The 21,298-nt window shown below is 51.8% G+C and overlaps 68 non-coding genes across 68 annotated transcripts; all 68 read right to left on the bottom strand.

The window, feature by feature from the left end:
* Positions 1 to 185: 185 nt before the first annotated feature.
* Positions 186 to 304, bottom strand: LOC125772448 (5S ribosomal RNA). The gene has a single exon (XR_007419480.1). It is a non-coding gene; the product is annotated as a 5S ribosomal RNA (ribosomal RNA).
* Positions 305 to 491: 187 nt separating this feature from the next.
* LOC125772445 (5S ribosomal RNA) lies at positions 492 to 610 on the bottom strand. Its single transcript, XR_007419479.1, has one exon. It is a non-coding gene; the product is annotated as a 5S ribosomal RNA (ribosomal RNA).
* Positions 611 to 807: 197 nt separating this feature from the next.
* Positions 808 to 926, bottom strand: LOC125772444 (5S ribosomal RNA). The gene has a single exon (XR_007419478.1). It is a non-coding gene; the product is annotated as a 5S ribosomal RNA (ribosomal RNA).
* A 187-nt stretch (positions 927 to 1,113) lies between these two features.
* On the bottom strand, positions 1,114 to 1,232 carry LOC125772443 (5S ribosomal RNA). Its single transcript, XR_007419477.1, has one exon. It is a non-coding gene; the product is annotated as a 5S ribosomal RNA (ribosomal RNA).
* A 197-nt stretch (positions 1,233 to 1,429) lies between these two features.
* LOC125772442 (5S ribosomal RNA) lies at positions 1,430 to 1,548 on the bottom strand. The gene has a single exon (XR_007419476.1). It is a non-coding gene; the product is annotated as a 5S ribosomal RNA (ribosomal RNA).
* A 187-nt stretch (positions 1,549 to 1,735) lies between these two features.
* Positions 1,736 to 1,854, bottom strand: LOC125772441 (5S ribosomal RNA). Its single transcript, XR_007419475.1, has one exon. It is a non-coding gene; the product is annotated as a 5S ribosomal RNA (ribosomal RNA).
* Positions 1,855 to 2,051: 197 nt separating this feature from the next.
* On the bottom strand, positions 2,052 to 2,170 carry LOC125772439 (5S ribosomal RNA). The gene has a single exon (XR_007419473.1). It is a non-coding gene; the product is annotated as a 5S ribosomal RNA (ribosomal RNA).
* A 187-nt stretch (positions 2,171 to 2,357) lies between these two features.
* LOC125772438 (5S ribosomal RNA) lies at positions 2,358 to 2,476 on the bottom strand. The gene has a single exon (XR_007419472.1). It is a non-coding gene; the product is annotated as a 5S ribosomal RNA (ribosomal RNA).
* A 187-nt stretch (positions 2,477 to 2,663) lies between these two features.
* Positions 2,664 to 2,784, bottom strand: LOC125772491 (5S ribosomal RNA). The gene has a single exon (XR_007419521.1). It is a non-coding gene; the product is annotated as a 5S ribosomal RNA (ribosomal RNA).
* A 186-nt stretch (positions 2,785 to 2,970) lies between these two features.
* On the bottom strand, positions 2,971 to 3,089 carry LOC125772437 (5S ribosomal RNA). Its single transcript, XR_007419471.1, has one exon. It is a non-coding gene; the product is annotated as a 5S ribosomal RNA (ribosomal RNA).
* A 197-nt stretch (positions 3,090 to 3,286) lies between these two features.
* Positions 3,287 to 3,405, bottom strand: LOC125772436 (5S ribosomal RNA). The gene has a single exon (XR_007419470.1). It is a non-coding gene; the product is annotated as a 5S ribosomal RNA (ribosomal RNA).
* A 187-nt stretch (positions 3,406 to 3,592) lies between these two features.
* On the bottom strand, positions 3,593 to 3,711 carry LOC125772435 (5S ribosomal RNA). Its single transcript, XR_007419469.1, has one exon. It is a non-coding gene; the product is annotated as a 5S ribosomal RNA (ribosomal RNA).
* Positions 3,712 to 3,908: 197 nt separating this feature from the next.
* On the bottom strand, positions 3,909 to 4,027 carry LOC125772556 (5S ribosomal RNA). Its single transcript, XR_007419583.1, has one exon. It is a non-coding gene; the product is annotated as a 5S ribosomal RNA (ribosomal RNA).
* A 187-nt stretch (positions 4,028 to 4,214) lies between these two features.
* LOC125772555 (5S ribosomal RNA) lies at positions 4,215 to 4,333 on the bottom strand. Its single transcript, XR_007419582.1, has one exon. It is a non-coding gene; the product is annotated as a 5S ribosomal RNA (ribosomal RNA).
* A 187-nt stretch (positions 4,334 to 4,520) lies between these two features.
* LOC125772490 (5S ribosomal RNA) lies at positions 4,521 to 4,641 on the bottom strand. The gene has a single exon (XR_007419520.1). It is a non-coding gene; the product is annotated as a 5S ribosomal RNA (ribosomal RNA).
* Positions 4,642 to 4,827: 186 nt separating this feature from the next.
* Positions 4,828 to 4,946, bottom strand: LOC125772554 (5S ribosomal RNA). Its single transcript, XR_007419581.1, has one exon. It is a non-coding gene; the product is annotated as a 5S ribosomal RNA (ribosomal RNA).
* A 197-nt stretch (positions 4,947 to 5,143) lies between these two features.
* Positions 5,144 to 5,262, bottom strand: LOC125772553 (5S ribosomal RNA). The gene has a single exon (XR_007419580.1). It is a non-coding gene; the product is annotated as a 5S ribosomal RNA (ribosomal RNA).
* Positions 5,263 to 5,449: 187 nt separating this feature from the next.
* LOC125772552 (5S ribosomal RNA) lies at positions 5,450 to 5,568 on the bottom strand. The gene has a single exon (XR_007419579.1). It is a non-coding gene; the product is annotated as a 5S ribosomal RNA (ribosomal RNA).
* Positions 5,569 to 5,765: 197 nt separating this feature from the next.
* On the bottom strand, positions 5,766 to 5,884 carry LOC125772550 (5S ribosomal RNA). Its single transcript, XR_007419577.1, has one exon. It is a non-coding gene; the product is annotated as a 5S ribosomal RNA (ribosomal RNA).
* Positions 5,885 to 6,071: 187 nt separating this feature from the next.
* On the bottom strand, positions 6,072 to 6,190 carry LOC125772549 (5S ribosomal RNA). The gene has a single exon (XR_007419576.1). It is a non-coding gene; the product is annotated as a 5S ribosomal RNA (ribosomal RNA).
* Positions 6,191 to 6,387: 197 nt separating this feature from the next.
* On the bottom strand, positions 6,388 to 6,506 carry LOC125772548 (5S ribosomal RNA). The gene has a single exon (XR_007419575.1). It is a non-coding gene; the product is annotated as a 5S ribosomal RNA (ribosomal RNA).
* Positions 6,507 to 6,693: 187 nt separating this feature from the next.
* Positions 6,694 to 6,812, bottom strand: LOC125772547 (5S ribosomal RNA). Its single transcript, XR_007419574.1, has one exon. It is a non-coding gene; the product is annotated as a 5S ribosomal RNA (ribosomal RNA).
* A 187-nt stretch (positions 6,813 to 6,999) lies between these two features.
* On the bottom strand, positions 7,000 to 7,118 carry LOC125772546 (5S ribosomal RNA). Its single transcript, XR_007419573.1, has one exon. It is a non-coding gene; the product is annotated as a 5S ribosomal RNA (ribosomal RNA).
* A 187-nt stretch (positions 7,119 to 7,305) lies between these two features.
* LOC125772545 (5S ribosomal RNA) lies at positions 7,306 to 7,424 on the bottom strand. The gene has a single exon (XR_007419572.1). It is a non-coding gene; the product is annotated as a 5S ribosomal RNA (ribosomal RNA).
* A 197-nt stretch (positions 7,425 to 7,621) lies between these two features.
* LOC125772544 (5S ribosomal RNA) lies at positions 7,622 to 7,740 on the bottom strand. Its single transcript, XR_007419571.1, has one exon. It is a non-coding gene; the product is annotated as a 5S ribosomal RNA (ribosomal RNA).
* A 187-nt stretch (positions 7,741 to 7,927) lies between these two features.
* LOC125772543 (5S ribosomal RNA) lies at positions 7,928 to 8,046 on the bottom strand. The gene has a single exon (XR_007419570.1). It is a non-coding gene; the product is annotated as a 5S ribosomal RNA (ribosomal RNA).
* Positions 8,047 to 8,243: 197 nt separating this feature from the next.
* Positions 8,244 to 8,362, bottom strand: LOC125772542 (5S ribosomal RNA). Its single transcript, XR_007419569.1, has one exon. It is a non-coding gene; the product is annotated as a 5S ribosomal RNA (ribosomal RNA).
* A 187-nt stretch (positions 8,363 to 8,549) lies between these two features.
* On the bottom strand, positions 8,550 to 8,668 carry LOC125772541 (5S ribosomal RNA). Its single transcript, XR_007419568.1, has one exon. It is a non-coding gene; the product is annotated as a 5S ribosomal RNA (ribosomal RNA).
* A 187-nt stretch (positions 8,669 to 8,855) lies between these two features.
* Positions 8,856 to 8,976, bottom strand: LOC125772488 (5S ribosomal RNA). The gene has a single exon (XR_007419519.1). It is a non-coding gene; the product is annotated as a 5S ribosomal RNA (ribosomal RNA).
* A 186-nt stretch (positions 8,977 to 9,162) lies between these two features.
* On the bottom strand, positions 9,163 to 9,283 carry LOC125772486 (5S ribosomal RNA). The gene has a single exon (XR_007419517.1). It is a non-coding gene; the product is annotated as a 5S ribosomal RNA (ribosomal RNA).
* A 187-nt stretch (positions 9,284 to 9,470) lies between these two features.
* On the bottom strand, positions 9,471 to 9,591 carry LOC125772485 (5S ribosomal RNA). The gene has a single exon (XR_007419516.1). It is a non-coding gene; the product is annotated as a 5S ribosomal RNA (ribosomal RNA).
* A 197-nt stretch (positions 9,592 to 9,788) lies between these two features.
* Positions 9,789 to 9,907, bottom strand: LOC125772539 (5S ribosomal RNA). The gene has a single exon (XR_007419566.1). It is a non-coding gene; the product is annotated as a 5S ribosomal RNA (ribosomal RNA).
* Positions 9,908 to 10,094: 187 nt separating this feature from the next.
* Positions 10,095 to 10,213, bottom strand: LOC125772538 (5S ribosomal RNA). Its single transcript, XR_007419565.1, has one exon. It is a non-coding gene; the product is annotated as a 5S ribosomal RNA (ribosomal RNA).
* Positions 10,214 to 10,410: 197 nt separating this feature from the next.
* Positions 10,411 to 10,529, bottom strand: LOC125772537 (5S ribosomal RNA). Its single transcript, XR_007419564.1, has one exon. It is a non-coding gene; the product is annotated as a 5S ribosomal RNA (ribosomal RNA).
* Positions 10,530 to 10,716: 187 nt separating this feature from the next.
* LOC125772536 (5S ribosomal RNA) lies at positions 10,717 to 10,835 on the bottom strand. The gene has a single exon (XR_007419563.1). It is a non-coding gene; the product is annotated as a 5S ribosomal RNA (ribosomal RNA).
* Positions 10,836 to 11,032: 197 nt separating this feature from the next.
* Positions 11,033 to 11,151, bottom strand: LOC125772535 (5S ribosomal RNA). Its single transcript, XR_007419562.1, has one exon. It is a non-coding gene; the product is annotated as a 5S ribosomal RNA (ribosomal RNA).
* Positions 11,152 to 11,348: 197 nt separating this feature from the next.
* Positions 11,349 to 11,467, bottom strand: LOC125772534 (5S ribosomal RNA). The gene has a single exon (XR_007419561.1). It is a non-coding gene; the product is annotated as a 5S ribosomal RNA (ribosomal RNA).
* Positions 11,468 to 11,654: 187 nt separating this feature from the next.
* LOC125772533 (5S ribosomal RNA) lies at positions 11,655 to 11,773 on the bottom strand. Its single transcript, XR_007419560.1, has one exon. It is a non-coding gene; the product is annotated as a 5S ribosomal RNA (ribosomal RNA).
* Positions 11,774 to 11,970: 197 nt separating this feature from the next.
* Positions 11,971 to 12,089, bottom strand: LOC125772532 (5S ribosomal RNA). Its single transcript, XR_007419559.1, has one exon. It is a non-coding gene; the product is annotated as a 5S ribosomal RNA (ribosomal RNA).
* Positions 12,090 to 12,276: 187 nt separating this feature from the next.
* LOC125772530 (5S ribosomal RNA) lies at positions 12,277 to 12,395 on the bottom strand. The gene has a single exon (XR_007419558.1). It is a non-coding gene; the product is annotated as a 5S ribosomal RNA (ribosomal RNA).
* Positions 12,396 to 12,592: 197 nt separating this feature from the next.
* On the bottom strand, positions 12,593 to 12,711 carry LOC125772529 (5S ribosomal RNA). The gene has a single exon (XR_007419557.1). It is a non-coding gene; the product is annotated as a 5S ribosomal RNA (ribosomal RNA).
* Positions 12,712 to 12,898: 187 nt separating this feature from the next.
* Positions 12,899 to 13,017, bottom strand: LOC125772527 (5S ribosomal RNA). Its single transcript, XR_007419555.1, has one exon. It is a non-coding gene; the product is annotated as a 5S ribosomal RNA (ribosomal RNA).
* A 197-nt stretch (positions 13,018 to 13,214) lies between these two features.
* Positions 13,215 to 13,333, bottom strand: LOC125772526 (5S ribosomal RNA). Its single transcript, XR_007419554.1, has one exon. It is a non-coding gene; the product is annotated as a 5S ribosomal RNA (ribosomal RNA).
* Positions 13,334 to 13,520: 187 nt separating this feature from the next.
* On the bottom strand, positions 13,521 to 13,639 carry LOC125772525 (5S ribosomal RNA). Its single transcript, XR_007419553.1, has one exon. It is a non-coding gene; the product is annotated as a 5S ribosomal RNA (ribosomal RNA).
* Positions 13,640 to 13,836: 197 nt separating this feature from the next.
* Positions 13,837 to 13,955, bottom strand: LOC125772524 (5S ribosomal RNA). The gene has a single exon (XR_007419552.1). It is a non-coding gene; the product is annotated as a 5S ribosomal RNA (ribosomal RNA).
* Positions 13,956 to 14,142: 187 nt separating this feature from the next.
* Positions 14,143 to 14,261, bottom strand: LOC125772523 (5S ribosomal RNA). The gene has a single exon (XR_007419551.1). It is a non-coding gene; the product is annotated as a 5S ribosomal RNA (ribosomal RNA).
* A 187-nt stretch (positions 14,262 to 14,448) lies between these two features.
* LOC125772522 (5S ribosomal RNA) lies at positions 14,449 to 14,567 on the bottom strand. Its single transcript, XR_007419550.1, has one exon. It is a non-coding gene; the product is annotated as a 5S ribosomal RNA (ribosomal RNA).
* Positions 14,568 to 14,756: 189 nt separating this feature from the next.
* On the bottom strand, positions 14,757 to 14,875 carry LOC125772521 (5S ribosomal RNA). Its single transcript, XR_007419549.1, has one exon. It is a non-coding gene; the product is annotated as a 5S ribosomal RNA (ribosomal RNA).
* A 197-nt stretch (positions 14,876 to 15,072) lies between these two features.
* Positions 15,073 to 15,191, bottom strand: LOC125772520 (5S ribosomal RNA). Its single transcript, XR_007419548.1, has one exon. It is a non-coding gene; the product is annotated as a 5S ribosomal RNA (ribosomal RNA).
* A 187-nt stretch (positions 15,192 to 15,378) lies between these two features.
* LOC125772519 (5S ribosomal RNA) lies at positions 15,379 to 15,497 on the bottom strand. The gene has a single exon (XR_007419547.1). It is a non-coding gene; the product is annotated as a 5S ribosomal RNA (ribosomal RNA).
* Positions 15,498 to 15,694: 197 nt separating this feature from the next.
* On the bottom strand, positions 15,695 to 15,813 carry LOC125772518 (5S ribosomal RNA). The gene has a single exon (XR_007419546.1). It is a non-coding gene; the product is annotated as a 5S ribosomal RNA (ribosomal RNA).
* A 187-nt stretch (positions 15,814 to 16,000) lies between these two features.
* On the bottom strand, positions 16,001 to 16,119 carry LOC125772482 (5S ribosomal RNA). Its single transcript, XR_007419513.1, has one exon. It is a non-coding gene; the product is annotated as a 5S ribosomal RNA (ribosomal RNA).
* A 190-nt stretch (positions 16,120 to 16,309) lies between these two features.
* Positions 16,310 to 16,428, bottom strand: LOC125772516 (5S ribosomal RNA). The gene has a single exon (XR_007419544.1). It is a non-coding gene; the product is annotated as a 5S ribosomal RNA (ribosomal RNA).
* A 187-nt stretch (positions 16,429 to 16,615) lies between these two features.
* Positions 16,616 to 16,734, bottom strand: LOC125772514 (5S ribosomal RNA). Its single transcript, XR_007419543.1, has one exon. It is a non-coding gene; the product is annotated as a 5S ribosomal RNA (ribosomal RNA).
* A 189-nt stretch (positions 16,735 to 16,923) lies between these two features.
* LOC125772483 (5S ribosomal RNA) lies at positions 16,924 to 17,042 on the bottom strand. Its single transcript, XR_007419514.1, has one exon. It is a non-coding gene; the product is annotated as a 5S ribosomal RNA (ribosomal RNA).
* A 196-nt stretch (positions 17,043 to 17,238) lies between these two features.
* Positions 17,239 to 17,357, bottom strand: LOC125772513 (5S ribosomal RNA). The gene has a single exon (XR_007419542.1). It is a non-coding gene; the product is annotated as a 5S ribosomal RNA (ribosomal RNA).
* A 179-nt stretch (positions 17,358 to 17,536) lies between these two features.
* On the bottom strand, positions 17,537 to 17,655 carry LOC125772510 (5S ribosomal RNA). The gene has a single exon (XR_007419539.1). It is a non-coding gene; the product is annotated as a 5S ribosomal RNA (ribosomal RNA).
* A 197-nt stretch (positions 17,656 to 17,852) lies between these two features.
* LOC125772499 (5S ribosomal RNA) lies at positions 17,853 to 17,971 on the bottom strand. Its single transcript, XR_007419528.1, has one exon. It is a non-coding gene; the product is annotated as a 5S ribosomal RNA (ribosomal RNA).
* A 190-nt stretch (positions 17,972 to 18,161) lies between these two features.
* On the bottom strand, positions 18,162 to 18,280 carry LOC125772487 (5S ribosomal RNA). Its single transcript, XR_007419518.1, has one exon. It is a non-coding gene; the product is annotated as a 5S ribosomal RNA (ribosomal RNA).
* Positions 18,281 to 18,469: 189 nt separating this feature from the next.
* Positions 18,470 to 18,588, bottom strand: LOC125772476 (5S ribosomal RNA). The gene has a single exon (XR_007419507.1). It is a non-coding gene; the product is annotated as a 5S ribosomal RNA (ribosomal RNA).
* A 197-nt stretch (positions 18,589 to 18,785) lies between these two features.
* On the bottom strand, positions 18,786 to 18,904 carry LOC125772465 (5S ribosomal RNA). The gene has a single exon (XR_007419496.1). It is a non-coding gene; the product is annotated as a 5S ribosomal RNA (ribosomal RNA).
* Positions 18,905 to 19,090: 186 nt separating this feature from the next.
* LOC125772484 (5S ribosomal RNA) lies at positions 19,091 to 19,209 on the bottom strand. Its single transcript, XR_007419515.1, has one exon. It is a non-coding gene; the product is annotated as a 5S ribosomal RNA (ribosomal RNA).
* Positions 19,210 to 19,396: 187 nt separating this feature from the next.
* On the bottom strand, positions 19,397 to 19,515 carry LOC125772453 (5S ribosomal RNA). The gene has a single exon (XR_007419485.1). It is a non-coding gene; the product is annotated as a 5S ribosomal RNA (ribosomal RNA).
* A 197-nt stretch (positions 19,516 to 19,712) lies between these two features.
* LOC125772440 (5S ribosomal RNA) lies at positions 19,713 to 19,831 on the bottom strand. Its single transcript, XR_007419474.1, has one exon. It is a non-coding gene; the product is annotated as a 5S ribosomal RNA (ribosomal RNA).
* A 187-nt stretch (positions 19,832 to 20,018) lies between these two features.
* On the bottom strand, positions 20,019 to 20,137 carry LOC125772551 (5S ribosomal RNA). Its single transcript, XR_007419578.1, has one exon. It is a non-coding gene; the product is annotated as a 5S ribosomal RNA (ribosomal RNA).
* A 190-nt stretch (positions 20,138 to 20,327) lies between these two features.
* On the bottom strand, positions 20,328 to 20,446 carry LOC125772540 (5S ribosomal RNA). Its single transcript, XR_007419567.1, has one exon. It is a non-coding gene; the product is annotated as a 5S ribosomal RNA (ribosomal RNA).
* Positions 20,447 to 20,633: 187 nt separating this feature from the next.
* LOC125772528 (5S ribosomal RNA) lies at positions 20,634 to 20,752 on the bottom strand. Its single transcript, XR_007419556.1, has one exon. It is a non-coding gene; the product is annotated as a 5S ribosomal RNA (ribosomal RNA).
* A 186-nt stretch (positions 20,753 to 20,938) lies between these two features.
* LOC125772517 (5S ribosomal RNA) lies at positions 20,939 to 21,057 on the bottom strand. Its single transcript, XR_007419545.1, has one exon. It is a non-coding gene; the product is annotated as a 5S ribosomal RNA (ribosomal RNA).
* Between the last annotated feature and the right edge of the window lie 241 nt (positions 21,058 to 21,298).

Here is a 21,298-nt window from a genome sequence, read left to right as displayed (position 1 = left end):
GCGCTCGCACGCATCAAGAACCACCCTCACGCCAGCATCCCAGCAGAAAAAAGAACACTCGAGCGTTCTTCTCCCACTCCATCGCGCTCTCTGATGTCTCTCTGTTGTCTAAACATTGCATATGGCTACGCACTCCCACATGGTGCATCGTAGTAGGTCGGCAAAAGCATAAAAATAATGGATGATGCCAACGACACATGGTTTTCCCAAGTGGTCACCCACCTAAGTACTAGCCATGCCCGATGTTGCTTAACTTCGGTGATCGGACGAGAACCGGTGTGTTCAACATGGTATGGTCGTTGACAAGCATCTCCGGCGCTCGCACGCATCAAGAACCATCGCCATCCCAGCATCCCCAGCAGAAAAAAGGATATTCGAGCGTTCTTCTCCCACTCCATCCCGCTCTCTGATGTCCCACGTCTTGCACACGGCTACGCACCCAAACATGGTGTATCGTAGTAGGTCGGCAGAAGCATAAAAATAAGGGATGATGCCAACGACACATGGTTTTCCCAAGTGGTCACCCACCTAAGTACTAGCCATGCCCGATGTTGCTTAACTTCGGTGATCGGACGAGAACCGGTGTGTTCAACATGGTATGGTCGTTGACAAGCATCTCCGGCGCTCGCACGCATCAAGAACCATCGCCATCCCAGCATCCCCAGCAGAAAAAAGGATATTCGAGCGTTCTTCTCCCACTCCATCGCGCTCTCTGATGTCTCTCTGTTGTCTAAACATAGCACATGGCTACGCACTCCCACATGGTGCATCGTAGTAGGTCGGCAAAAGCATAAAAATAAGGGATGATGCCAACGACACATGGTTTTCCCAAGTGGTCACCCACCTAAGTACTAGCCATGCCCGATGTTGCTTAACTTCGGTGATCGGACGAGAACCGGTGTGTTCAACATGGTATGGTCGTTGACAAGCATCTCCGGCGCTCGCACGCATCAAGAATCACCCTCACGCCAGCATCCCCAGCAGAAAAAAGAACACTCGAGCGTTCTTCTCCCACTCCATCCCGCTCTCTGATGTCCCACGTCTTGCACACGGCTACGCACCCAAACATGGTGTATCGTAGTAGGTCGGCAGAAGCATAAAAATAAGGGATGATGCCAACGACACATGGTTTTCCCAAGTGGTCACCCACCTAAGTACTAGCCATGCCCGATGTTGCTTAACTTCGGTGATCGGACGAGAACCGGTGTGTTCAACATGGTATGGTCGTTGACAAGCATCTCCGGCGCTCGCACGCATCAAGAACCATCGCCATCCCAGCATCCCCAGCAGAAAAAAGGATATTCGAGCGTTCTTCTCCCACTCCATCGCGCTCTCTGATGTCTCTCTGTTGTCTAAACATAGCACATGGCTACGCACTCCCACATGGTGCATCGTAGTAGGTCGGCAAAAGCATAAAAATAAGGGATGATGCCAACGACACATGGTTTTCCCAAGTGGTCACCCACCTAAGTACTAGCCATGCCCGATGTTGCTTAACTTCGGTGATCGGACGAGAACCGGTGTGTTCAACATGGTATGGTCGTTGACAAGCATCTCCGGCGCTCGCACGCATCAAGAACCATCGCCATCCCAGCATCCCCAGCAGAAAAAAGGATATTCGAGCGTTCTTCTCCCACTCCATCCCGCTCTCTGATGTCCCACGTCTTGCACACGGCTACGCACCCCAACATGGTGTATCGTAGTAAGTCGGCAGAAGCATAAAAATAAGGGATGATGCCAACGACACATGGTTTTCCCAAGTGGTCACCCACCTAAGTACTAGCCATGCCCGATGTTGCTTAACTTCGGTGATCGGACGAGAACCGGTGTGTTCAACATGGTATGGTCGTTGACAAGCATCTCCGGCGCTCGCACGCATCAAGAACCATCGCCATCCCAGCATCCCCAGCAGAAAAAAGGATATTCGAGCGTTCTTCTCCCACTCCATCGCGCTCTCTGATGTCTCTCTGTTGTCTAAACATAGCACATGGCTACGCACTCCCACATGGTGCATCGTAGTAGGTCGGCAAAAGCATAAAAATAAGGGATGATGCCAACGACACATGGTTTTCCCAAGTGGTCACCCACCTAAGTACTAGCCATGCCCGATGTTGCTTAACTTCGGTGATCGGACGAGAACCGGTGTGTTCAACATGGTATGGTCGTTGACAAGCATCTCCGGTGCTCGCACGCATCAAGAACCATCGCCATCCCAGCATCCCCAGCAGAAAAAAGGATATTCGAGCGTTCTTCTCCCACTCCATCCCGCTCTCTGATGTCCCACGTCTTGCACACGGCTACGCACCCCAACATGGTGTATCGTAGTAGGTCGGCAGAAGCATAAAAATAAGGGATGATGCCAACGACACATGGTTTTCCCAAGTGGTCACCCACCTAAGTACTAGCCATGCCCGATGTTGCTTAACTTCGGTGATCGGACGAGAACCGGTGTGTTCAACATGGTATGGTCGTTGACAAGCATCTCCGGCGCTCGCACGCATCAAGAACCATCGTCATCCCAGCATCCCCAGCAGAAAAAAGGATATTCGAGCGTTCTTCTCCCACTCCATCCCGCTCTCTGATGTCCCACGTCTTGCACACGGCTACGCACTCCCACATGGTGCATCGTAGTAGGTCGGCAAAAGCATAAAAATAAGGGATGATGCCAACGACACATGGTTTTCCCAAGTGGTCACCCACCTAAGTACTAGAGCCATGCCCGATGTTGCTTAACTTCGGTGATCGGACGAGAACCGGTGTGTTCAACATGGTATGGTCGTTGACAAGCATCTCCGGCGCTCGCACGCATCAAGAACCACCCTCACGCCAGCATCCCAGCAGAAAAAAGAACACTCGAGCGTTCTTCTCCCACTCCATCCCGCTCTCTGATGTCCCACGTCTTGCACACGGCTACGCACCCCAACATGGTGCATCGTAGTAGGTCGGCAGAAGCATAAAAATAAGGGATGATGCCAACGACACATGGTTTTCCCAAGTGGTCACCCACCTAAGTACTAGCCATGCCCGATGTTGCTTAACTTCGGTGATCGGACGAGAACCGGTGTGTTCAACATGGTATGGTCGTTGACAAGCATCTCCGGCGCTCGCACGCATCAAGAACCATCGCCATCCCAGCATCCCCAGCAGAAAAAAGGATATTCGAGCGTTCTTCTCCCACTCCATCGCGCTCTCTGATGTCTCTCTGTTGTCTAAACATAGCACATGGCTACGCACTCCCACATGGTGCATCGTAGTAGGTCGGCAAAAGCATAAAAATAAGGGATGATGCCAACGACACATGGTTTTCCCAAGTGGTCACCCACCTAAGTACTAGCCATGCCCGATGTTGCTTAACTTCGGTGATCGGACGAGAACCGGTGTGTTCAACATGGTATGGTCGTTGACAAGCATCTCCGGCGCTCGCACGCATCAAGAACCATCGCCATCCCAGCATCCCCAGCAGAAAAAAGGATATTCGAGCGTTCTTCTCCCACTCCATCCCGCTCTCTGATGTCCCACGTCTTGCACACGGCTACGCACCCCAACATGGTGTATCGTAGTAAGTCGGCAGAAGCATAAAAATAAGGGATGATGCCAACGACACATGGTTTTCCCAAGTGGTCACCCACCTAAGTACTAGCCATGCCCGATGTTGCTTAACTTCGGTGATCGGACGAGAACCGGTGTGTTCAACATGGTATGGTCGTTGACAAGCATCTCCGGCGCTCGCACGCATCAAGAACCATCGCCATCCCAGCATCCCCAGCAGAAAAAAGGATATTCGAGCGTTCTTCTCCCACTCCATCGCGCTCTCTGATGTCTCTCTGTTGTCTAAACATAGCACATGGCTACGCACTCCCACATGGTGCATCGTAGTAGGTCGGCAAAAGCATAAAAATAAGGGATGATGCCAACGACACATGGTTTTCCCAAGTGGTCACCCACCTAAGTACTAGCCATGCCCGATGTTGCTTAACTTCGGTGATCGGACGAGAACCGGTGTGTTCAACATGGTATGGTCGTTGACAAGCATCTCCGGTGCTCGCACGCATCAAGAACCATCGCCATCCCAGCATCCCCAGCAGAAAAAAGGATATTCGAGCGTTCTTCTCCCACTCCATCCCGCTCTCTGATGTCCCACGTCTTGCACACGGCTACGCACCCCAACATGGTGTATCGTAGTAGGTCGGCAGAAGCATAAAAATAAGGGATGATGCCAACGACACATGGTTTTCCCAAGTGGTCACCCACCTAAGTACTAGCCATGCCCGATGTTGCTTAACTTCGGTGATCGGACGAGAACCGGTGTGTTCAACATGGTATGGTCGTTGACAAGCATCTCCGGCGCTCGCACGCATCAAGAACCATCGTCATCCCAGCATCCCCAGCAGAAAAAAGTATATTCGAGCGTTCTTCTCCCACTCCATCCCGCTCTCTGATGTCCCACGTCTTGCACACGGCTACGCACTCCCACATGGTGCATCGTAGTAGGTCGGCAAAAGCATAAAAATAAGGGATGATGCCAACGACACATGGTTTTCCCAAGTGGTCACCCACCTAAGTACTAGAGCCATGCCCGATGTTGCTTAACTTCGGTGATCGGACGAGAACCGGTGTGTTCAACATGGTATGGTCGTTGACAAGCATCTCCGGCGCTCGCACGCATCAAGAACCACCCTCACGCCAGCATCCCAGCAGAAAAAAGAACACTCGAGCGTTCTTCTCCCACTCCATCCCGCTCTCTGATGTCCCACGTCTTGCACACGGCTACGCACCCCAACATGGTGCATCGTAGTAGGTCGGCAGAAGCATAAAAATAAGGGATGATGCCAACGACACATGGTTTTCCCAAGTGGTCACCCACCTAAGTACTAGCCATGCCCGATGTTGCTTAACTTCGGTGATCGGACGAGAACCGGTGTGTTCAACATGGTATGGTCGTTGACAAGCATCTCCGGCGCTCGCACGCATCAAGAACCATCGCCATCCCAGCATCCCCAGCAGAAAAAAGGATATTCGAGCGTTCTTCTCCCACTCCATCGCGCTCTCTGATGTCTCTCTGTTGTCTAAACATAGCACATGGCTACGCACTCCCACATGGTGCATCGTAGTAGGTCGGCAAAAGCATAAAAATAAGGGATGATGCCAACGACACATGGTTTTCCCAAGTGGTCACCCACCTAAGTACTAGCCATGCCCGATGTTGCTTAACTTCGGTGATCGGACGAGAACCGGTGTGTTCAACATGGTATGGTCGTTGACAAGCATCTCCGGCGCTCGCACGCATCAAGAATCACCCTCACGCCAGCATCCCCAGCAGAAAAAAGAACACTCGAGCGTTCTTCTCCCACTCCATCCCGCTCTCTGATGTCCCACGTCTTGCACACGGCTACGCACCCAAACATGGTGTATCGTAGTAGGTCGGCAGAAGCATAAAAATAAGGGATGATGCCAACGACACATGGTTTTCCCAAGTGGTCACCCACCTAAGTACTAGCCATGCCCGATGTTGCTTAACTTCGGTGATCGGACGAGAACCGGTGTGTTCAACATGGTATGGTCGTTGACAAGCATCTCCGGCGCTCGCACGCATCAAGAACCATCGCCATCCCAGCATCCCCAGCAGAAAAAAGGATATTCGAGCGTTCTTCTCCCACTCCATCGCGCTCTCTGATGTCTCTCTGTTGTCTAAACATAGCACATGGCTACGCACTCCCACATGGTGCATCGTAGTAGGTCGGCAAAAGCATAAAAATAAGGGATGATGCCAACGACACATGGTTTTCCCAAGTGGTCACCCACCTAAGTACTAGCCATGCCCGATGTTGCTTAACTTCGGTGATCGGACGAGAACCGGTGTGTTCAACATGGTATGGTCGTTGACAAGCATCTCCGGCGCTCGCACGCATCAAGAACCATCGCCATCCCAGCATCCCCAGCAGAAAAAAGGATATTCGAGCGTTCTTCTCCCACTCCATCCCGCTCTCTGATGTCCCACGTCTTGCACACGGCTACGCACCCCAACATGGTGTATCGTAGTAAGTCGGCAGAAGCATAAAAATAAGGGATGATGCCAACGACACATGGTTTTCCCAAGTGGTCACCCACCTAAGTACTAGCCATGCCCGATGTTGCTTAACTTCGGTGATCGGACGAGAACCGGTGTGTTCAACATGGTATGGTCGTTGACAAGCATCTCCGGCGCTCGCACGCATCAAGAACCATCGCCATCCCAGCATCCCCAGCAGAAAAAAGGATATTCGAGCGTTCTTCTCCCACTCCATCGCGCTCTCTGATGTCTCTCTGTTGTCTAAACATAGCACATGGCTACGCACTCCCACATGGTGCATCGTAGTAGGTCGGCAAAAGCATAAAAATAAGGGATGATGCCAACGACACATGGTTTTCCCAAGTGGTCACCCACCTAAGTACTAGCCATGCCCGATGTTGCTTAACTTCGGTGATCGGACGAGAACCGGTGTGTTCAACATGGTATGGTCGTTGACAAGCATCTCCGGTGCTCGCACGCATCAAGAATCACCCTCACGCCAGCATCCCCAGCAGAAAAAAGAACACTCGAGCGTTCTTCTCCCACTCCATCCCGCTCTCTGATGTCCCACGTCTTGCACACGGCTACGCACCCAAACATGGTGTATCGTAGTAGGTCGGCAGAAGCATAAAAATAAGGGATGATGCCAACGACACATGGTTTTCCCAAGTGGTCACCCACCTAAGTACTAGCCATGCCCGATGTTGCTTAACTTCGGTGATCGGACGAGAACCGGTGTGTTCAACATGGTATGGTCGTTGACAAGCATCTCCGGCGCTCGCACGCATCAAGAACCATCGCCATCCCAGCATCCCCAGCAGAAAAAAGGATATTCGAGCGTTCTTCTCCCACTCCATCGCGCTCTCTGATGTCCCACGTCTTGCACACGGCTACGCACCCAAACATGGTGCATCGTAGTAGGTCGGCAAAAGCATAAAAATAAGGGATGATGCCAACGACACATGGTTTTCCCAAGTGGTCACCCACCTAAGTACTAGCCATGCCCGATGTTGCTTAACTTCGGTGATCGGACGAGAACCGGTGTGTTCAACATGGTATGGTCGTTGACAAGCATCTCCGGCGCTCGCACGCATCAAGAATCACCCTCACGCCAGCATCCCCAGCAGAAAAAAGAACACTCGAGCGTTCTTCTCCCACTCCATCCCGCTCTCTGATGTCCCACGTCTTGCACACGGCTACGCACCCAAACATGGTGTATCGTAGTAGGTCGGCAGAAGCATAAAAATAAGGGATGATGCCAACGACACATGGTTTTCCCAAGTGGTCACCCACCTAAGTACTAGCCATGCCCGATGTTGCTTAACTTCGGTGATCGGACGAGAACCGGTGTGTTCAACATGGTATGGTCGTTGACAAGCATCTCCGGCGCTCGCACGCATCAAGAACCATCGCCATCCCAGCATCCCCAGCAGAAAAAAGGATATTCGAGCGTTCTTCTCCCACTCCATCGCGCTCTCTGATGTCTCTCTGTTGTCTAAACATAGCACATGGCTACGCACTCCCACATGGTGCATCGTAGTAGGTCGGCAAAAGCATAAAAATAAGGGATGATGCCAACGACACATGGTTTTCCCAAGTGGTCACCCACCTAAGTACTAGCCATGCCCGATGTTGCTTAACTTCGGTGATCGGACGAGAACCGGTGTGTTCAACATGGTATGGTCGTTGACAAGCATCTCCGGCGCTCGCACGCATCAAGAACCATCGCCATCCCAGCATCCCCAGCAGAAAAAAGGATATTCGAGCGTTCTTCTCCCACTCCATCCCGCTCTCTGATGTCCCACGTCTTGCACACGGCTACGCACCCCAACATGGTGTATCGTAGTAAGTCGGCAGAAGCATAAAAATAAGGGATGATGCCAACGACACATGGTTTTCCCAAGTGGTCACCCACCTAAGTACTAGCCATGCCCGATGTTGCTTAACTTCGGTGATCGGACGAGAACCGGTGTGTTCAACATGGTATGGTCGTTGACAAGCATCTCCGGCGCTCGCACGCATCAAGAACCATCGCCATCCCAGCATCCCCAGCAGAAAAAAGGATATTCGAGCGTTCTTCTCCCACTCCATCGCGCTCTCTGATGTCTCTCTGTTGTCTAAACATAGCACATGGCTACGCACTCCCACATGGTGCATCGTAGTAGGTCGGCAAAAGCATAAAAATAAGGGATGATGCCAACGACACATGGTTTTCCCAAGTGGTCACCCACCTAAGTACTAGCCATGCCCGATGTTGCTTAACTTCGGTGATCGGACGAGAACCGGTGTGTTCAACATGGTATGGTCGTTGACAAGCATCTCCGGTGCTCGCACGCATCAAGAACCATCGCCATCCCAGCATCCCCAGCAGAAAAAAGGATATTCGAGCGTTCTTCTCCCACTCCATCCCGCTCTCTGATGTCCCACGTCTTGCACACGGCTACGCACCCCAACATGGTGTATCGTAGTAGGTCGGCAGAAGCATAAAAATAAGGGATGATGCCAACGACACATGGTTTTCCCAAGTGGTCACCCACCTAAGTACTAGCCATGCCCGATGTTGCTTAACTTCGGTGATCGGACGAGAACCGGTGTGTTCAACATGGTATGGTCGTTGACAAGCATCTCCGGCGCTCGCACGCATCAAGAACCATCGTCATCCCAGCATCCCCAGCAGAAAAAAGTATATTCGAGCGTTCTTCTCCCACTCCATCCCGCTCTCTGATGTCCCACGTCTTGCACACGGCTACGCACTCCCACATGGTGCATCGTAGTAGGTCGGCAAAAGCATAAAAATAAGGGATGATGCCAACGACACATGGTTTTCCCAAGTGGTCACCCACCTAAGTACTAGAGCCATGCCCGATGTTGCTTAACTTCGGTGATCGGACGAGAACCGGTGTGTTCAACATGGTATGGTCGTTGACAAGCATCTCCGGCGCTCGCACGCATCAAGAACCACCCTCACGCCAGCATCCCAGCAGAAAAAAGAACACTCGAGCGTTCTTCTCCCACTCCATCCCGCTCTCTGATGTCCCACGTCTTGCACACGGCTACGCACCCCAACATGGTGCATCGTAGTAGGTCGGCAGAAGCATAAAAATAAGGGATGATGCCAACGACACATGGTTTTCCCAAGTGGTCACCCACCTAAGTACTAGAGCCATGCCCGATGTTGCTTAACTTCGGTGATCGGACGAGAACCGGTGTGTTCAACATGGTATGGTCGTTGACAAGCATCTCCGGCGCTCGCACGCATCAAGAACCATCGTCATCCCAGCATCCCCAGCAGAAAAAAGTATATTCGAGCGTTCTTCTCCCACTCCATCCCGCTCTCTGATGTCCCACGTCTTGCACACGGCTACGCACTCCCACATGGTGCATCGTAGTAGGTCGGCAAAAGCATAAAAATAAGGGATGATGCCAACGACACATGGTTTTCCCAAGTGGTCACCCACCTAAGTACTAGAGCCATGCCCGATGTTGCTTAACTTCGGTGATCGGACGAGAACCGGTGTGTTCAACATGGTATGGTCGTTGACAAGCATCTCCGGCGCTCGCACGCATCAAGAACCATCGCCATCCCAGCATCCCCAGCAGAAAAAAGGATATTCGAGCGTTCTTCTCCCACTCCATCGCGCTCTCTGATGTCTCTCTGTTGTCTAAACATAGCACATGGCTACGCACTCCCACATGGTGCATCGTAGTAGGTCGGCAAAAGCATAAAAATAAGGGATGATGCCAACGACACATGGTTTTCCCAAGTGGTCACCCACCTAAGTACTAGCCATGCCCGATGTTGCTTAACTTCGGTGATCGGACGAGAACCGGTGTGTTCAACATGGTATGGTCGTTGACAAGCATCTCCGGCGCTCGCACGCATCAAGAATCACCCTCACGCCAGCATCCCCAGCAGAAAAAAGAACACTCGAGCGTTCTTCTCCCACTCCATCCCGCTCTCTGATGTCCCACGTCTTGCACACGGCTACGCACCCAAACATGGTGTATCGTAGTAGGTCGGCAGAAGCATAAAAATAAGGGATGATGCCAACGACACATGGTTTTCCCAAGTGGTCACCCACCTAAGTACTAGCCATGCCCGATGTTGCTTAACTTCGGTGATCGGACGAGAACCGGTGTGTTCAACATGGTATGGTCGTTGACAAGCATCTCCGGCGCTCGCACGCATCAAGAACCATCGCCATCCCAGCATCCCCAGCAGAAAAAAGGATATTCGAGCGTTCTTCTCCCACTCCATCGCGCTCTCTGATGTCTCTCTGTTGTCTAAACATAGCACATGGCTACGCACTCCCACATGGTGCATCGTAGTAGGTCGGCAAAAGCATAAAAATAAGGGATGATGCCAACGACACATGGTTTTCCCAAGTGGTCACCCACCTAAGTACTAGCCATGCCCGATGTTGCTTAACTTCGGTGATCGGACGAGAACCGGTGTGTTCAACATGGTATGGTCGTTGACAAGCATCTCCGGCGCTCGCACGCATCAAGAACCATCGCCATCCCAGCATCCCCAGCAGAAAAAAGGATATTCGAGCGTTCTTCTCCCACTCCATCCCGCTCTCTGATGTCCCACGTCTTGCACACGGCTACGCACCCCAACATGGTGTATCGTAGTAAGTCGGCAGAAGCATAAAAATAAGGGATGATGCCAACGACACATGGTTTTCCCAAGTGGTCACCCACCTAAGTACTAGCCATGCCCGATGTTGCTTAACTTCGGTGATCGGACGAGAACCGGTGTGTTCAACATGGTATGGTCGTTGACAAGCATCTCCGGCGCTCGCACGCATCAAGAACCATCGCCATCCCAGCATCCCCAGCAGAAAAAAGGATATTCGAGCGTTCTTCTCCCACTCCATCGCGCTCTCTGATGTCTCTCTGTTGTCTAAACATAGCACATGGCTACGCACTCCCACATGGTGCATCGTAGTAGGTCGGCAAAAGCATAAAAATAAGGGATGATGCCAACGACACATGGTTTTCCCAAGTGGTCACCCACCTAAGTACTAGCCATGCCCGATGTTGCTTAACTTCGGTGATCGGACGAGAACCGGTGTGTTCAACATGGTATGGTCGTTGACAAGCATCTCCGGCGCTCGCACGCATCAAGAACCATCGCCATCCCAGCATCCCCAGCAGAAAAAAGGATATTCGAGCGTTCTTCTCCCACTCCATCGCGCTCTCTGATGTCTCTCTGTTGTCTAAACATAGCACATGGCTACGCACTCCCACATGGTGCATCGTAGTAGGTCGGCAAAAGCATAAAAATAAGGGATGATGCCAACGACACATGGTTTTCCCAAGTGGTCACCCACCTAAGTACTAGCCATGCCCGATGTTGCTTAACTTCGGTGATCGGACGAGAACCGGTGTGTTCAACATGGTATGGTCGTTGACAAGCATCTCCGGCGCTCGCACGCATCAAGAACCATCGTCATCCCAGCATCCCCAGCAGAAAAAAGTATATTCGAGCGTTCTTCTCCCACTCCATCCCGCTCTCTGATGTCCCACGTCTTGCACACGGCTACGCACCCAAACATGGTGTATCGTAGTAGGTCGGCAGAAGCATAAAAATAAGGGATGATGCCAACGACACATGGTTTTCCCAAGTGGTCACCCACCTAAGTACTAGCCATGCCCGATGTTGCTTAACTTCGGTGATCGGACGAGAACCGGTGTGTTCAACATGGTATGGTCGTTGACAAGCATCTCCGGTGCTCGCACGCATCAAGAATCACCCTCACGCCAGCATCCCCAGCAGAAAAAAGAACACTCGAGCGTTCTTCTCCCACTCCATCGCGCTCTCTGATGTCTCTCTGTTGTCTAAACATTGCATATGGCTACGCACTCCCACATGGTGCATCGTAGTAGGTCGGCAAAAGCATAAAAATAATGGATGATGCCAACGACACATGGTTTTCCCAAGTGGTCACCCACCTAAGTACTAGCCATGCCCGATGTTGCTTAACTTCGGTGATCGGACGAGAACCGGTGTGTTCAACATGGTATGGTCGTTGACAAGCATCTCCGGCGCTCGCACGCATCAAGAACCATCGCCATCCCAGCATCCCCAGCAGAAAAAAGGATATTCGAGCGTTCTTCTCCCACTCCATCCCGCTCTCTGATGTCCCACGTCTTGCACACGGCTACGCACCCAAACATGGTGTATCGTAGTAGGTCGGCAGAAGCATAAAAATAAGGGATGATGCCAACGACACATGGTTTTCCCAAGTGGTCACCCACCTAAGTACTAGCCATGCCCGATGTTGCTTAACTTCGGTGATCGGACGAGAACCGGTGTGTTCAACATGGTATGGTCGTTGACAAGCATCTCCGGCGCTCGCACGCATCAAGAACCATCGCCATCCCAGCATCCCCAGCAGAAAAAAGGATATTCGAGCGTTCTTCTCCCACTCCATCGCGCTCTCTGATGTCTCTCTGTTGTCTAAACATAGCACATGGCTACGCACTCCCACATGGTGCATCGTAGTAGGTCGGCAAAAGCATAAAAATAAGGGATGATGCCAACGACACATGGTTTTCCCAAGTGGTCACCCACCTAAGTACTAGCCATGCCCGATGTTGCTTAACTTCGGTGATCGGACGAGAACCGGTGTGTTCAACATGGTATGGTCGTTGACAAGCATCTCCGGCGCTCGCACGCATCAAGAATCACCCTCACGCCAGCATCCCCAGCAGAAAAAAGAACACTCGAGCGTTCTTCTCCCACTCCATCCCGCTCTCTGATGTCCCACGTCTTGCACACGGCTACGCACCCAAACATGGTGTATCGTAGTAGGTCGGCAGAAGCATAAAAATAAGGGATGATGCCAACGACACATGGTTTTCCCAAGTGGTCACCCACCTAAGTACTAGCCATGCCCGATGTTGCTTAACTTCGGTGATCGGACGAGAACCGGTGTGTTCAACATGGTATGGTCGTTGACAAGCATCTCCGGCGCTCGCACGCATCAAGAACCATCGCCATCCCAGCATCCCCAGCAGAAAAAAGGATATTCGAGCGTTCTTCTCCCACTCCATCGCGCTCTCTGATGTCTCTCTGTTGTCTAAACATAGCACATGGCTACGCACTCCCACATGGTGCATCGTAGTAGGTCGGCAAAAGCATAAAAATAAGGGATGATGCCAACGACACATGGTTTTCCCAAGTGGTCACCCACCTAAGTACTAGCCATGCCCGATGTTGCTTAACTTCGGTGATCGGACGAGAACCGGTGTGTTCAACATGGTATGGTCGTTGACAAGCATCTCCGGCGCTCGCACGCATCAAGAACCATCGCCATCCCAGCATCCCCAGCAGAAAAAAGGATATTCGAGCGTTCTTCTCCCACTCCATCCCGCTCTCTGATGTCCCACGTCTTGCACACGGCTACGCACCCCAACATGGTGCATCGTAGTAGGTCGGCAGAAGCATAAAAATAAGGGATGATGCCAACGACACATGGTTTTCCCAAGTGGTCACCCACCTAAGTACTAGCCATGCCCGATGTTGCTTAACTTCGGTGATCGGACGAGAACCGGTGTGTTCAACATGGTATGGTCGTTGACAAGCATCTCCGGCGCTCGCACGCATCAAGAACCATCGCCATCCCAGCATCCCCAGCAGAAAAAAGGATATTCGAGCGTTCTTCTCCCACTCCATCGCGCTCTCTGATGTCTCTCTGTTGTCTAAACATAGCACATGGCTACGCACTCCCACATGGTGCATCGTAGTAGGTCGGCAAAAGCATAAAAATAAGGGATGATGCCAACGACACATGGTTTTCCCAAGTGGTCACCCACCTAAGTACTAGCCATGCCCGATGTTGCTTAACTTCGGTGATCGGACGAGAACCGGTGTGTTCAACATGGTATGGTCGTTGACAAGCATCTCCGGTGCTCGCACGCATCAAGAATCACCCTCACGCCAGCATCCCCAGCAGAAAAAAGAACACTCGAGCGTTCTTCTCCCACTCCATCCCGCTCTCTGATGTCCCACGTCTTGCACACGGCTACGCACCCAAACATGGTGTATCGTAGTAGGTCGGCAGAAGCATAAAAATAAGGGATGATGCCAACGACACATGGTTTTCCCAAGTGGTCACCCACCTAAGTACTAGCCATGCCCGATGTTGCTTAACTTCGGTGATCGGACGAGAACCGGTGTGTTCAACATGGTATGGTCGTTGACAAGCATCTCCGGTGCTCGCACGCATCAAGAATCACCCTCACGCCAGCATCCCCAGCAGAAAAAAGAACACTCGAGCGTTCTTCTCCCACTCCATCCCGCTCTCTGATGTCCCACGTCTTGCACACGGCTACGCACCCAAACATGGTGTATCGTAGTAGGTCGGCAGAAGCATAAAAATAAGGGATGATGCCAACGACACATGGTTTTCCCAAGTGGTCACCCACCTAAGTACTAGCCATGCCCGATGTTGCTTAACTTCGGTGATCGGACGAGAACCGGTGTGTTCAACATGGTATGGTCGTTGACAAGCATCTCCGGCGCTCGCACGCATCAAGAACCATCGCCATCCCAAGCAGAAAAAAGGATATTCGAGCGTTCTTCTCCCACTCCATCCCGCTCTCTGATGTCTCTCTGTTGTCTAAACATAGCACATGGCTACGCACTCCCACATGGTGCATCGTAGTAGGTCGGCAAAAGCATAAAAATAAGGGATGATGCCAACGACACATGGTTTTCCCAAGTGGTCACCCACCTAAGTACTAGCCATGCCCGATGTTGCTTAACTTCGGTGATCGGACGAGAACCGGTGTGTTCAACATGGTATGGTCGTTGACAAGCATCTCCGGCGCTCGCACGCATCAAGAACCATCGCCATCCCAGCATCCCCAGCAGAAAAAAGGATATTCGAGCGTTCTTCTCCCACTCCATCGCGCTCTCTGATGTCTCTCTGTTGTCTAAACATAGCACATGGCTACGCACTCCCACATGGTGCATCGTAGTAGGTCGGCAAAAGCATAAAAATAAGGGATGATGCCAACGACACATGGTTTTCCCAAGTGGTCACCCACCTAAGTACTAGCCATGCCCGATGTTGCTTAACTTCGGTGATCGGACGAGAACCGGTGTGTTCAACATGGTATGGTCGTTGACAAGCATCTCCGGTGCTCGCACGCATCAAGAATCACCCTCACGCCAGCATCCCCAGCAGAAAAAAGAACACTCGAGCGTTCTTCTCCCACTCCATCCCGCTCTCTGATGTCCCACGTCTTGCACACGGCTACGCACCCAAACATGGTGTATCGTAGTAGGTCGGCAGAAGCATAAAAATAAGGGATGATGCCAACGACACATGGTTTTCCCAAGTGGTCACCCACCTAAGTACTAGCCATGCCCGATGTTGCTTAACTTCGGTGATCGGACGAGAACCGGTGTGTTCAACATGGTATGGTCGTTGACAAGCATCTCCGGCGCTCGCACGCATCAAGAACCATCGCCATCCCAGCATCCCCAGCAGAAAAAAGGATATTCGAGCATTCTTCTCCCACTCCATCGCGCTCTCTGATGTCTCTCTGTTGTCTAAACATAGCACATGGCTACGCACTCCCACATGGTGCATCGTAGTAGGTCGGCAAAAGCATAAAAATAAGGGATGATGCCAACGACACATGGTTTTCCCAAGTGGTCACCCACCTAAGTACTAGCCATGCCCGATGTTGCTTAACTTCGGTGATCGGACGAGAACCGGTGTGTTCAACATGGTATGGTCGTTGACAAGCATCTCCGGTGCTCGCACGCATCAAGAATCACCCTCACGCCAGCATCCCCAGCAGAAAAAAGAACACTCGAGCGTTCTTCTCCCACTCCATCCCGCTCTCTGATGTCCCACGTCTTGCACACGGCTACGCACCCAAACATGGTGTATCGTAGTAGGTCGGCAGAAGCATAAAAATAAGGGATGATGCCAACGACACATGGTTTTCCCAAGTGGTCACCCACCTAAGTACTAGCCATGCCCGATGTTGCTTAACTTCGGTGATCGGACGAGAACCGGTGTGTTCAACACGGTATGGTCGTTGACAAGCATCTCCGGCGCTCGCACGCATCAAGAACCACTCTCACGCCAGCATCCACAGCAGGAAAAAGAATATTGGAGCGTTCTTCTCCCACTCCATCGCGCTCTCTGATGTCCAATCCTTGCACATACATGGCTACGCACCTCCACATGGTGCATCGTAGTAGGTCGGCAGAAGCATAAAAATAAGGGATGATGCCAACGACACATGGTTTTCCCAAGTGGTCACCCACCTAAGTACTAGCCATGCCCGATGTTGCTTAACTTCGGTGATCGGACGAGAACCGGTGTGTTCAACATGGTATGGTCGTTGACAAGCATCTCCGGCGCTCGCACGCATCAAGAACCATCGCCATCCCAGCATCCCCAGCAGAAAAAAGAACACTCGAGCGTTCTTCTCCCACTCCATCCCGCTCTCTGATGTCCCACGTCTTGCACACGGCTACGCACCCAAACATGGTGTATCGTAGTAGGTCGGCAGAAGCATAAAAATAAGGGATGATGCCAACGACACATGGTTTTCCCAAGTGGTCACCCACCTAAGTACTAGCCATGCCCGATGTTGCTTAACTTCGGTGATCGGACGAGAACCGGTGTGTTCAACATGGTATGGTCGTTGACAAGCATCTCCGGTGCTCGCACGCATCAAGAATCACCCTCACGCCAGCATCCCCAGCAGAAAAAAGAACACTCGAGCGTTCTTCTCCCACTCCATCCCGCTCTCTGATGTCCCACGTCTTGCACACGGCTACGCACCCAAACATGGTGTATCGTAGTAGGTCGGCAGAAGCATAAAAATAAGGGATGATGCGCCAACGACACATGGTTTTCCCAAGTGGTCACCCACCTAAGTACTAGCCATGCCCGATGTTGCTTAACTTCGGTGATCGGACGAGAACCGGTGTGTTCAACATGGTATGGTCGTTGACAAGCATCTCCGGCGCTCGCACGCATCAAGAACCACCCTCACGCCAGCATCCCAGCAGAAAAAAGAACACTCGAGCGTTCTTCTCCCACTCCATCGCGCTCTCTGATGTCTCTCTGTTGTCTAAACATTGCATATGGCTACGCACTCCCACATGGTGCATCGTAGTAGGTCGGCAAAAGCATAAAAATAAGGGATGATGCCAACGACACATGGTTTTCCCAAGTGGTCACCCACCTAAGTACTAGCCATGCCCGATGTTGCTTAACTTCGGTGATCGGACGAGAACCGGTGTGTTCAACATGGTATGGTCGTTGACAAGCATCTCCGGCGCTCGCACGCATCAAGAACCATCGCCATCCCAAGCAGAAAAAAGGATATTCGAGCGTTCTTCTCCCACTCCATCGCGCTCTCTGATGTCCCACGTCTTGCACAAGGCTACGCACCCCAACATGGTGTATCGTAGCAGGTCGGCAAAAGCATAAAAATAAGGGATGATGCCAACGACACATGGTTTTCCCAAGTGGTCACCCACCTAAGTACTAGCCATGCCCGATGTTGCTTAACTTCGGTGATCGGACGAGAACCGGTGTGTTCAACATGGTATGGTCGTTGACAAGCATCTCCGGCGCTCGCACGCATCAAGAACCATCGCCATCCCAGCATCCCCAGCAGAAAAAAGGATATTCGAGCGTTCTTCTCCCACTCCATCGCGCTCTCTGATGTCTCTCTGTTGTCTAAACATAGCACATGGCTACGCACTCCCACATGGTGCATCGTAGTAGGTCGGCAAAAGCATAAAAATAAGGGATGATGCCAACGACACATGGTTTTCCCAAGTGGTCACCCACCTAAGTACTAGCCATGCCCGATGTTGCTTAACTTCGGTGATCGGACGAGAACCGGTGTGTTCAACATGGTATGGTCGTTGACAAGCATCTCCGGCGCTCGCACGCATCAAGAACCATCGCCATCCCAGCATCCCCAGCAGAAAAAAGGATATTCGAGCGTTCTTCTCCCACTCCATCGCGCTCTCTGATGTCCAATCCTTGCACATACACGGCTACGCACCCCAACATGGTGTATCGTAGTAGGTCGGCAAAAGCATAAAAATAAGGGATGATGCCAACGACACATGGTTTTCCCAAGTGGTCACCCACCTAAGTACTAGCCATGCCCGATGTTGCTTAACTTCGGTGATCGGACGAGAACCGGTGTGTTCAACATGGTATGGTCGTTGACAAGCATCTCCGGCGCTCGCACGCATCAAGAACCACCCTCACGCCAGCATCCCAGCAGAAAAAAGAACACTCGAGCGTTCTTCTCCCACTCCATCGCGCTCTCTGATGTCCAATCCTTGCACATACATGGCTACGCACCTCCACATGGTGCATCGTAGTAGGTCGGCAGAAGCATAAAAATAAGGGATGATGCCAACGACACATGGTTTTCCCAAGTGGTCACCCACCTAAGTACTAGCCATGCCCGATGTTGCTTAACTTCGGTGATCGGACGAGAACCGGTGTGTTCAACATGGTATGGTCGTTGACAAGCATCTCCGGCGCTCGCACGCATCAAGAACCATCGCCATCCCAGCATCCCCAGCAGAAAAAAGGATATTCGAGCGTTCTTCTCCCACTCCATCGCGCTCTCTGATGTCTCTCTGTTGTCTAAACATAGCACATGGCTACGCACTCCCACATGGTGCATCGTAGTAGGTCGGCAAAAGCATAAAAATAAGGGATGATGCCAACGACACATGGTTTTCCCAAGTGGTCACCCACCTAAGTACTAGCCATGCCCGATGTTGCTTAACTTCGGTGATCGGACGAGAACCGGTGTGTTCAACATGGTATGGTCGTTGACAAGCATCTTCGGCGCTCGCACGCATCAAGAACCACCCTCACGCCAGCATCCCAGCAGAAAAAAGAACACTCGAGCGTTCTTCTCCCACTCCATCCCGCTCTCTGATGTCCCACGTCTTGCACAAGGCTACGCACCCCAACATGGTGTATCGTAGTAGGTCGGCAGAAGCATAAAAATAAGGGATGATGCCAACGACACATGGTTTTCCCAAGTGGTCACCCACCTAAGTACTAGCCATGCCCGATGTTGCTTAACTTCGGTGATCGGACGAGAACCGGTGTGTTCAACATGGTATGGACGTTGACAAGCATCTCCGGCGCTCGCACGCATCAAGAACCATCGCCATCCCAGCATCCCCAGCAGAAAAAAGGATATTCGAGCGTTCTTCTCCCACTCCATCCCGCTCTCTGATGTCCCACGTCTTGCACACGGCTACGCACCCAAACATGGTGTATCGTAGTAGGTCGGCAGAAGCATAAAAATAAGGGATGATGCCAACGACACATGGTTTTCCCAAGTGGTCACCCACCTAAGTACTAGCCATGCCCGATGTTGCTTAACTTCGGTGATCGGACGAGAACCGGTGTGTTCAACATGGTATGGTCGTTGACAAGCATCTCCGGCGCTCGCACGCATCAAGAACCATCGCCATCCCAGCATCCCCAGCAGAAAAAAGGATATTCGAGCGTTCTTCTCCCACTCCATCCCGCTCTCTGATGTCTCTCTGTTGTCTAAACATAGCACATGGCTACGCACTCCCACATGGTGCATCGTAGTAGGTCGGCAAAAGCATAAAAATAAGGGATGATGCCAACGACACATGGTTTTCCCAAGTGGTCACCCACCTAAGTACTAGCCATGCCCGATGTTGCTTAACTTCGGTGATCGGACGAGAACCGGTGTGTTCAACATGGTATGGTCGTTGACAAGCATCTCCGGCGCTCGCACGCATCAAGAACCATCGCCATCCCAGCATCCCCAGCAGAAAAAAGGATATTCGAGCGTTCTTCTCCCACTCCATCCCGCTCTCTGATGTCCCACGTCTTGCACACGGCTACGCACCCAAACATGGTGTATCGTAGTAGGTCGGCAGAAGCATAAAAATAAGGGATGATGCCAACGACACATGGTTTTCCCAAGTGGTCACCCACCTAAGTACTAGCCATGCCCGATGTTGCTTAACTTCGGTGATCGGACGAGAACCGGTGTGTTCAACATGGTATGGTCGTTGACAAGCATCTCCGGCGCTCGCACGCATCAAGAACCATCGTCATCCCAGCATCCCCAGCAGAAAAAAGAACACTCGAGCGTTCTTCTCCCACTCCATCCCGCTCTCTGATGTCCAATCCTTGCACATACATGGCTACGCACCTCCACATGGTGCATCGTAGTAGGTCGGCAGAAGCATAAAAATAAGGGATGATGCCAACGACACATGGTTTTCCCAAGTGGTCACCCACCTAAGTACTAGCCATGCCCGATGTTGCTTAACTTCGGTGATCGGACGAGAACCGGTGTGTTCAACATGGTATGGTCGTTGACAAGCATCTCCGGCGCTCGCACGCATCAAGAACCATCGTCATCCCAGCATCCCCAGCAGAAAAAAGAACACTCGAGCGTTCTTCTCCCACTCCATCCCGCTCTCTGATGTCCCACGTCTTGCACACGGCTACGCACCCAAACATGGTGTATCGTAGTAGGTCGGCAGAAGCATAAAAATAAGGGATGATGCCAACGACACATGGTTTTCCCAAGTGGTCACCCACCTAAGTACTAGCCATGCCCGATGTTGCTTAACTTCGGTGATCGGACGAGAACCGGTGTGTTCAACATGGTATGGTCGTTGACAAGCATCTCCGGCGCTCGCACGCATCAAGAACCACCCTCACGCCAGCATCCCAGCAGAAAAAAGGATATTCGAGCGTTCTTCTCCCACTCCATCGCGCTCTCTGATGTCCCACGTCTTGCACACGGCTACGCACCCAAACATGGTGTATCGTAGTAGGTCGGCAAAAGCATAAAAATAAGGGATGATGCCAACGACACATGGTTTTCCCAAGTGGTCACCCACCTAAGTACTAGCCATGCCCGATGTTGCTTAACTTCGGTGATCGGACGAGAACCGGTGTGTTCAACATGGTATGGTCGTTGACAAGCATCTCCGGCGCTCGCACGCATCAAGAACCACCCTGACGCCAGCATCCCTAGCAGCAAAAAGGATATTCGAGCGTTCTTCTCCCATTCCATCCCGCTCTCTGATGTCCCACGTCTTGCACACGGCTACGCACCCAAACATGGTGTATCGTAGTAGGTCGGCAGAAGCATAAAAATAAGGGATGATGCGCCAACGACACATGGTTTTCCCAAGTGGTCACCCACCTAAGTACTGTGTTA

This window comes from Anopheles funestus, chromosome 3RL (genome assembly GCF_943734845.2).
Source record: "Anopheles funestus chromosome 3RL, idAnoFuneDA-416_04, whole genome shotgun sequence".
Taxonomy (NCBI): domain Eukaryota; kingdom Metazoa; phylum Arthropoda; class Insecta; order Diptera; family Culicidae; genus Anopheles; species Anopheles funestus.
This window is presented reverse-complemented; position numbering and strand designations above follow the sequence as displayed.